Source organism: Petaurus breviceps, unplaced genomic scaffold (assembly GCF_028583685.1).
Source record: "Petaurus breviceps papuanus isolate PSGF00001 unplaced genomic scaffold, PetGlider_PUasm1.0 180, whole genome shotgun sequence".
Classification (NCBI taxonomy): Eukaryota; Metazoa; Chordata; class Mammalia; order Diprotodontia; family Petauridae; genus Petaurus; species Petaurus breviceps.
Window position 1 is genome coordinate 6470173 of NW_027185782.1, and position 8768 is coordinate 6478940.

Sequence of the window (8768 nt, forward strand, 5' to 3'; positions counted from 1 at the left end):
GAATTACTTTAATTTTTTTTTATGCAGGAGGTATGGAACACTGCATATAATGCTGCACTTTTTTTTGATATTTTGATTCATTTGATTACTTTTTCCCTTCTTTTTTATTTCTTATTACAAGAGATGGCTCTTTCAGAGGAATACATTAGTAAATATAAGGGGTGTAAAAATAGAAGGTATTAGTAATACTTCATTTAAAAAAAAAGAAAAGATTCAATACCTAGACCCAAAGAATTTTGATGTCAGTGGGATAGGAGGTCCCCAGTGTTCCTATGGAATCCCAGTTCCAGGTATATGTGCCTGACCCTATCCAATTTAACATTTTAATTAATGACTGGGATACAGATAGATAGATAACAAACTTATCAAATGCAAAGGAGACTTTACATAGCATCCTAAAGGATCAAAAAACAGGCTATAAAAATGGACAGATGAAAATAAGCATAAATTTAATAAAAGTGGAATAACAAAGATGATTAAATTTAACTGAGGTAAATATGACCTCTTCTCACTTCAATAAAAAAATTAATTTCAAATGTACAACTTGGGGGAGAGTAAACAGCAATTCATCTGCTATTTACATGCCCCCCATTCTTGTCCACTAAAACCTCACCTGTAAAAGATGATCAATTAGTCAACAGTGTCTTGTGGCAGACAAAAAATGTTAATGAAATCTCAGGTTGCATTTAAGGAAGGACATTGATAAAGTGGCCCATAACCAGCAAGGAGGGCCCTGAAATTAATGTCAAATGAAAATCAATTAGAACTATAGATGTTTAGACTCAAGACTTTAGAAAGAACATGATAGCTATCTCTAAGCATTTGAAGGGATGTAATGTAGAAAAGTAATTAAAATTTGTTCTTTTTAAACCCAAAAAGAACTAGGAAAAAGAGGGAGAAGCTGCTGGGATGTAGATTTCAAATGGATGTCAAGAATGCTTCAAAAATCAGAGTTCTTAGAGTTGATTTTTGTGCAGGCATAGATTGGAGCTGATGGGCTTTAACGTCCCTTCTAAAAAGAGATTCTGTGAACAGAGAATGATATTTAATTGAAGACTATCAACTATAACAGTTGACAAAACTGAAATACAAAAAAAGATGAACCAAACCTAACTAAATGAACAGTATAAAGTTCTATACTTGGGTTCAAAAATGTTAACTGAACAAATGTGTGAAGAGTCAACAGTACAAAGCAGTAGTTAGAGGATGTCTTCAAGTCTAGTCTATATCTAAGAAGAAAATCCTATACATGGTTACTCAATACTCCTTTGAAGAGTTTCCAATTTGGGGGTACTATTTTCTCTTACTGACCTTTCTACCGACTTTGGGACAATTCTAATTCTCAAAATGTTTTACCTCATACTGAGACAAAACTTGCTTTTCTGTTAAGGTCCTATTTCTGTCTTCCTGAGGCCAAGCAAGCCTAATATATATTCTACATGATTAGCTCTATGGTCTTATCTTTATCATTTGCCAGTTCTATTTATATCTTTTCTTTTTTCTAGTTCTATCCCTTCAACTTAGGGTTTATATTTTCCAGTTATTAAAAAAAAAACTCACTTTTCTGAAGGAATAGCTTAAATGAATTACTAGTCATTTTTATGACTGCTTATTCTTGTTCACCCTCCTCATCTTATCCATATTATAGGGAACAATATCTGTGATTTGTTAAGACTGCTCTACTGTTAGCAAGTACTTGGCTTCAAAAAGAAAACAGACAGCAGTGGTCCTCCTAAGTCCCTAGAGACACTGAATCCCTAAAAAGGCTTAGGACCTAAACTTCGACCCATGATTTAAAATATGTAATTCTTGGACCATTCTCGTGATTTGCTACCACTGTGATTTTTTTTTTTTTTAATTTGCCACCCCATGATAATCTGTCAATTAAAAAAAGACCAGACTGGGGCAGTTAGGTGGTGAAGTGAGTACAGCACAGGCCCTGGAATCAGGAGGACCTGAGTTCAAATCTAGCCTCAGATACTTGACACACTGTCTGACCTTGGACAAATCACTTAACCCCAATTGCCCTGCCTTCCCCCCTCCAAAAAGACCCCCCCCCCAAAGACCAGATTTTACAATGATAACAGAGGCATACAGATGGTACAGTGGATAGAGTGCTTGCCCTGGAGTTAGGAAGACCCCAGTTCAAATTTGGCTTTGGAAGTTTACAAGCTGTATGATGCTGAGTAAATTATATAATCTGTTTGCCTCAGTTTTCTCAACTGTTAAATGGGGATAATATTTAAAAGCACCCACCTAACAGAATTATTGTAAGGATAAAATTAAGTACATGTAAAAAAAAAAAGTACACAGTGGTGTGTGGCACATGGTAGGCAATATATAATACTTATTTCCTTCCCTTACTACTCAGGCACAGTAAGGAAGGACCTCCAATCGTTCACATCTATTGTTCTGGAACAGAATGACAAAATTTGTTTTATCAAAGAAGGCAATGCACGGAAAAGTGTTTCATTATCTCTAAAGTACTATGTAAATATATGGTATTATTAACCTATTTCCCAATAGTACAGGTGTACTTGTGAATTGTTTACTCACACTCATGAAAATCTAGAGTTGTAACAAAGCTCAGAATGGATTAAAACAAGTTAGCCCACATTTCATGTTTTAAGGTTTAATAATAACTGACATTTATGAGGATCAAATGAGATAACATGTAGAGCACTCAAAATCTTAAAGCCCTATATAAATGTTAGCTATTATTACTCTATTCAATTAAAACATTTATTAAATGCCTATTACCTGCAGGGCACTGTGCTGAATGATGAGGATACAAAGACAAAAATAAAACATAACTTTCCTCAAGGACCTACATTATTAGGGGCATATAAAACATACATAGATAAGTAAATACAAAGTAACTTCATCACTAACAACTGGGAGATCAGGAAAGGTCTTGTTAATATAATATGCTGACTTCTGAGCTATGCTTTAAAGCTAGGAATTTTAAAAGCTAAAGAAACTGTGTGGAGTCCAAATCTGGCTGTCTTTTCTCAGTCTTCAATCTTCCTGACCTCTCTTGCTTTGGACATGGATGATCACTCTCTTCAAAGATACTCTTTCCTTCCTAGATTTTTGTAATACTGCTTTCAAGGCTCTCCTTCCACCTGACTCAAACAAACTCCTAGGTCAAATCATCACACTCCCTAACAATGGGTGTAACCCAAGGTGCTTAGAAGACAGACAAAGCTCTACCACCACCTACTAGACCATTGCCTTTCCAGAACTCTCCCAACAGCTAGTGCTCTCCCTCAATCACTTTTTATTTTAGTAACCTTATATTTCATATTTATTCTTCACATACTGATATAATGTATGTCTCTCACAAAAGGCTGTAAACTACTTACACTCATAGATTTTTCTATTTTTTGTCTTCGTATAGCTTCAGTTTTTAAGACAGTGGATGGCATATAAGCAATGAATAGATGCTTGCTGATTAACTGGAAGATAATGTCACAATAGGATTATTAGCATGACACAGAATATGAAATGACTGGAAAGTGAGGTAGACGCCAAACTGTAGCAAGCTTTAAATGTCAGATTGAGGCAGCTATATTTTATCCTAGAGGCAACTGGAAATCACTGAAGACTGAGTAGGAGAAATAGTAAAATTTGTGTTCTAAAAAATATCCTTTAGGCAACTGAGGGTGACAGTGGAAGTAGAGGCCAAATGAGTTGTTACAGTAATCTATTTAAGCAGTAATAAATATCTAAATTATAAAGGCTGGGGTTAGTACAGAGGTGCAAGAAATTTTGTGGATTGGTGTTCTTAACCTAGGGTCTGTGAACTTGTTTTTTATTAAAAATATTCCTATATACTTGATCACCTTTGCAATATCCTAAGCATTTAAAAACATTATTTTGAGAAAAGGTCTACAGTTTCACCAAAATGCAAAAGAGTTTAATAACACAAAATAAGTTAAGAACCCTGACTGTGGTAGAGGTAAAATCAACAAGGCTTGGAAATTGACTGAATATGGGGAGGAAGTAGAAAGGAAAACTAAGGCAGTAAACTTGAATGATTTAAAGGATAAATTTATCCTTAAGCTTTCATTATACTGCAAACTCCTTGAGGGCAGGGACTTGCCTCTTTTTGAATCTTCTGTATCTCCAGTGTTTAACACAGCAGCTAGTCCACAGTACGCTTAATGTTTATTGATAGATTGAAGTTTCAAGAGCAGTTTAATATACTTTCTATTTTGACCTTTACAACTGTTAGATGAGTATAATTTACCTCCTTTACAGATGAAACTGAGGCTAAGAAAAATCATTTGCCAATTATCAAAGGTAAGATTTAAGATCATTTCTTCCTGACCCCAGGTTTAGCATTCATTCTATATATTTTACCACATTACCCTTGTCTTTTCTTCACAATTCTGTAAGGTAAATTAGTGTAAGATTTATCTATCGTTCTTTTTTTTCAGCGGCTGGAACTAAGGCTCATCAAGGCTAGAGGACTTGCCTTGTGAGGTAGTAATTGGGGTCTTTGGTATATTACTTCTAAATTTAAGTCCACAACTTTTTGTCCTATCCCAGGCAATCTCTCTGGGTTCCTGCCTGAATAAAACTTAAGACAGTTGTCTGAACTGTCCATCAAATCAGAAAAACATTTTTAGATTAGTCAATCTATGCCTACTTATTACCCATTTATCTTTTGAAAAATACCTTTTCACTCTATACAAGTAAAAACAAGTCCAAAATCCACTCGCACCACCCAAATTCCTAAAATGGAAAACGTATAGTAAAAATCAAATTCAACATGTTAAATATATTTTGGCTCAGACAACCTCAAAGACATCTTGGTCACAACTTATGAAGTTCCATGATGTGCTGAAAGACCAATATTGGAATTTTATTCCTAAACTGAATTCTTACAAGTAAGAATAACTGCCACCAACCACCTGTACTTTATTTCATTTTGCACTGTAATTTCTGAATGTGTCTATCTTCCCACCCCATTGTTCTTCACTTAGGAAATCTTTGAGAAATGACTGAATTATCTAGACGATAAACAAAGGATGAGAGGTAGAGCTAGAAAGGGTCATTCAGCCTAGCCCTTTAAGAAGAAATCATTTGCTCAAGGTTGTATAGGTAGGAAATTGTAAGAGTTTCTACTCAAACCCAAGTATTCTAATTCCACATCCAGCACTCTTTCCATTACTGTCAAAGCATATATATTTGGTACATAAAGAATGGCTACGGAGCAGTTAGGTGGCAAAGTGAATAGAGTACCAGCCCTGGAATCAGGAGGACCTGAGTTCAAATCCAGCCTCAGACATGCAACACTTACTAGCTGTGTGACCTTGGGCAAGTCACTTAATCCCAATTGCCCTACCTTCCCCCCTCCAAAAAGAAAAAAAAGAGCCCCTCATGGTTTAAAAAAAAAAAAAAAGGATGGCTATCCACATCTTACTCCTTTCAAGGCCGGGTTAATGTCATTGTTTTCTTGGTATCTCCAACCCGGTATCTGACAAAGTAGGAACTTATTAAATGTTTACTGAATTCAAGTCAAAAATAATTTTGAATTCCTTAAGGTGAACAATAACATTTCCCATTTCCTGTTAATCAAACGGCCTAAAGGAAAACCAAGATTTGAAGGGACACATACTCCTAATTAAATATTTCCAACTGAATTCTCCAGTACTTTCCAAAGGCTAAAATATCACACAGACTTATGAAACATTAAAAAGAGTATGCATTAATGAAGTTGTTAGGCATAGTAAGATAAGCTGGAGCTGCTTATTTCAAATTTAAAAATCAAAGTGTGTTCATCACCTTAATTATAACAGATAATCACATCTTAAAATATGGAACAATCAGGAACAGACTTAGGATAGATCTACAAGTTTCATTTCTTTAAAATACAAAGTAACTTTTACTTTGTTAATTATAACACTATGGTCAAAATTTAAGTAACTAATTCTTGCAAGTGATTCAATAGCCAAAACTGTCATAATTGAAGAACTTAATACTGCTTTTTTTTTTCCTCCTACAGTAAAAATATACTTTGGTCAACAATCACCACTGCCAATGCATAAGGGGCCCTTTTAGAAATAAGTTGATTTTTTTTAAATACCCTAAGGTAATTCAATAATAATATCTTGCTTATTTAATTCCTCTTAAGCACAATTACAATTCTTAACTAATTCCTACACTCAACTGCAAGTCTGAAAGAAAGTACTGTCAATAACAGGATATTCTAAGGATACTTTAAAATACAGAGGCGGTCACAATTTAAACTTCTCCCCCAAAACAGGGACTAAATAGAACCTCAACAGAGACAAAACATGGTTTCCACCCAAAGAAATCATTTTATCCTTATTTTCCACTAAAATTCCATTCAAAGCCTATAGAATTTAGTATTCTGCTTCCTCACATTCTCTCACATTTTTCAACTTATCAATCTGTCCAGTTATCTTTCCATGAAACATTCAGGCACTTCTCAATCTTAAAACAACTTCATTTTACAATCTTAAGAAAAGCACAATATGAAAGCAAAGATTGATTTTCTGAATTGTCAGTCAAAAATCATTGTTTTAAGTATAAAGCTATTCGCTTTTTCGGAGCCATTAAGAATCCCCATAGCTATTGCTAGCCCACCATACCAATATTAAACATAGGAGAGAACAATGAACATATTAAAACATGGCTTTTCCAAAGACTTTTTTTTAAACTAAATTTTACCAAATCCAATGAAAAGAAGTTCCAATTTTAATGACGGTAAACACTACTGAAATTGGATATATTTTAAATTGACATAAACATAAAGCAAAACAACATAAGCAGCCTAATACTAAGCCCTTCATGAATCCTAAAAAGAATAATCAGGCTGTACGAAAAATATCCACTTTAAAAACAGCCACAAGAAATCATGGTTATAAGCAAACAGGAGGTCAGTTAGTCACAGAATCATTTAGGAAAGACAGATGACTCATTCACTGGCTTTAAAATAAGTATTTACTCTGTTCTCAAGATCAAAAGATAACTTTTCCGTTCACAAAAAGCTAGATTCCATTTTAAGGAAAAGCAATTTCTTAAGAGTCTCCTTTTGATGATTCGTAAAAATACAGCCACCATCTAACTGTAGAACTACAAGCAATTCCAACTGCAAAACAAAATCCAGTGCCTTGAAACAAGGAACGGAACTGCGGCTGTCACGAGTCCCAAAACAAGGTCCTGCTCCCCCATTCCAACGACTCTCATCTTTAGGAACACATTCCTCCCACCCGGCCGATCCTGCAAAACCCTCAGGCCTCTCTCTGAAACACAAACATTCCAAAAAGCTCGGCAGAAACAGAGATCCAGTGAAAGCGCAACACAAGAGGGATTCGAGGCCAAGCTGACTCGGCATCGGAACCCGGGCAGCTCCCGGACTAGGTGCACGTCTCCACCCCAGGAAGGGCATCGAGGGACCCTAGGCCCACGTGAAGGATCTGCAGAGATGGAAAAGGACCTCGGGCCCAGCGGATGGAAGAACCAAGGCCGAAGCCCTGCCCATTGAAGGCTGGGCCTCAAGCAGATGCCGCGGAGATGAGAGCGTGGGGGAGAGGGACCAAGAAGGGCCATATCCCTCCCCCTCAGCCCCGTCACCGCCGCTCACCGGGGGGCAGCAGGCGGAGGTGGCTCCCGGCTGGGTGCCTCCCGCCGCAGCACAGCCACAGCTGCCGCCGCCGCTTCCTCCTGCTCACTTTACAAAATGGCGGCGGCAGGAAGTGCCATCAATCTCAGCCCGCCCCCTGCCCCCCTCCCTCTCCAGAACTTGGGCCCGGCGTTCTCCGCGCCCCCAGACCGGCCCCTGAGCTTCCAGCACAGACGCGCACCCTCCCCCGTCCTACGCGGCCGGCGCAGCCCCGGGCGGAGGTCCCCCCTCACGTGCGCCAACGGCGGCGAGCAGAGCAGGAGGGAGGGAGCGAGGGGGAGGAGACGGCGCTTACGCCAACGGCGCAGCGACAAGCGGGGAAACCTCCCCTTACGCCAACGGCGCAGCGCCCGTCCCGGGCGGCTGTGCGCAGGCGGCGCAGAGTAACCCCCAGGCCCGACCCGCTGCGCAGAGGACATAGCGGGCTCTAAGCAAACCGGTGATGAAGGCAAGCCGGGTGGCAGCCGAGAAGCTAGGATGAACCGCGCTGAAGGAAGGGGGTCTTTCCGTACCCCCTTCCCGTGCACCGCCCCAGGCTTCTCCCATTGCCCCCCCCCCCCGCACGCGTCCCCCCGCCCCTCGGCGGCGCTGCGCAGATGGCGTAGGTGTGTTTGGCGCACTAGCCCTATTACGCAATGCAGGTTACGTTGGCAGGAGGCGTAAGTAAATGTCTAGAATCCGACAGCCTTCCCCCCCCACCCGGGACCGCTTCCTTGCCAGACCCTGCTGAGCTTGGCGGTCCGGTCCCAGCTCCCCGCTCCTGCCCGCCTGCTTCCCGTGCGCCGTCCTTCAGTCATAAGTCCCTGCCTCCCTTCTTGAAGGACAGAAACATTCGCCTCACCTGGGACTAGGCCGCACACTGCCGCCGCCTCTGCCGCCGCCTCCTCCGGGCTGGACGGCGCCGGGGCCCAGCCCCGCGGCCGAGAAGTGCGGTGCCCGGGAGCCGCCGCTGCTGCCGCCTCTACCTGCACACACAGGGCCCGGGCCGGGCCCGGTCCCCCAACTCCGCGGGCACCACCGGGAGCCGCTGTTTCAGCTCTCGGGAGCAGGAGCCCAGAACAAACAGCTCCGCCGCCGCCGCCGCCGCCGCCAGCGCTCTGCCGTCACGACG

At 40.5% G+C, this 8768-nt stretch overlaps 1 protein-coding gene across 2 annotated transcripts in view; it reads right to left on the reverse strand.

The window, feature by feature from the left end:
- BRD4 (bromodomain containing 4) overlaps positions 1 to 8768 on the reverse strand; it is a 193571-nt gene extending 184803 nt beyond the window's left edge. The window contains exon 1 of one of the 2 annotated variants that reach the window (XM_069086941.1): positions 8499 to 8768. The gene's annotated coding sequence lies outside the window, so the exon portion shown is untranslated. The remainder of the gene's footprint in view (positions 1 to 8498) is intronic. The other variant, XM_069086942.1, reaches the window with a different exon arrangement.